This window comes from Colobus angolensis, unplaced genomic scaffold (genome assembly GCF_000951035.1).
Source record: "Colobus angolensis palliatus isolate OR3802 unplaced genomic scaffold, Cang.pa_1.0 Scaffold2, whole genome shotgun sequence".
NCBI lineage: Eukaryota > Metazoa > Chordata > Mammalia > Primates > Cercopithecidae > Colobus > Colobus angolensis.
The window spans coordinates 12,393,818-12,395,305 of record NW_012115154.1 but is presented as its reverse complement, the minus strand read 5'-3'; positions in this window follow the sequence as shown (position 1 = coordinate 12,395,305).

Below are 1,488 nucleotides of genomic sequence, written 5' to 3'. Positions count from 1 at the left end.
GCAGTAGCATGATCATAGCTCACTGCAGCCTCAAACTACTGGGCTCAAGCGATCCACCCACCTCAGTCTCTTCAGTTATTGGGATTACATGTGCAAGCCCCTGTGCCTGTGTTTAAGGCAAAAGTCATTGAGCTCCTGTCACTGAATATCAGGCTAATATTTTAAAATGTGAAACCATGTATATCTAGAAATAAAGTTGTGATGGCACTGTGGGAATAAAAGTGTGAGAACTACAAGTATGAAGCTTATACAACAATTTTTTCCTACTTGAATATTTTCTTTTGATGACTCTGCTGAACCCTTGGAAGAACAAGATAGGATTTTGACACAGAAAAATTATTTTCTTAGAGTTACCATTTAAAAATATTTAAATAATTACAAGTTTGTTTAAAATCAGGTTAAACTCCTCCCCTCATTAAACAAAAATGAAGAAGTTTATTATGAAATCTTAAATTTTCAAGATTGAAGAGACATTGGAAAGACTCTATTGCAAATACCTGTTCAACATATTTATATTTTACTCAACCTTTATGTTTCTATTGATAGTAAGGCTGCACACCAATTCACAAGACCTCATTGTTGCGTAACTTATAATGTTCAAAAACATTTTCTCATATTGATGTTAATTCCACTTTTATGTAAACTTACTTTTTGATTTTTTAGGGTATTTCCCTCCACTTTGAGGAAGGCAATAAACAACTATGTTTGCCTCCTGCAAGATTCTCTATGGCACATATGAAGACAATTATCCTGTTTGCTTTTTTCCTCCTTTTTTCCAGGCTATGGAAACACAGTCATTTCAAAAATTATTTATCGCTATGCACTCATTTATTTGCTCAACTATATATTTCTTTCCTAATACGATTAGTATCCAGGGCAATAGTAGGGCCAGGGAGACCAATATAAGGAGTTGGCTACCATGAGTGCCGAAATTTCAGCCAACTAACAAGGTGTCACCAGGGTTAGTTTCTATTTCTACATACAGAGACTGAGATTTCCTAGAGGAGCTATTCTAGATACACAGCTGATGAGAATTCTTAGTGTGTGGATAGGAGAACGAATGTAACAAAGCTATGGACTAATTATTTTTGTATTTATTTCCTGTCTAGATGCTATCTCAAGAATCCTTTTGGAATTGAAGCTATATAGAGAATGTAACATTTTATGTAGGATTCTTCTTACAGTTTTGTCTACTAGCAGGAACAATAAAAACCATTTCATACCCAATCTCCTGTGCACCAAACTTCACCCTCCTTTGGTGGAGACCTTCCCCAAAATCACTAACCAAATAAAAACAAAGACAGGCACAGAAACTTGCAAACACAAATAGCTGAGCTTTTTTTGAGAAACTTCCATTGTTCAGTAAATATAATGATAATTTATGAATCATTAAAAGAAATTGGATTTTGTAGTTTTATAGTTGTTTAGTCATGAATTTTACCAACTCTTGGTCTTACTATGTAATCATTTTTCATTTTCATTGTCCTT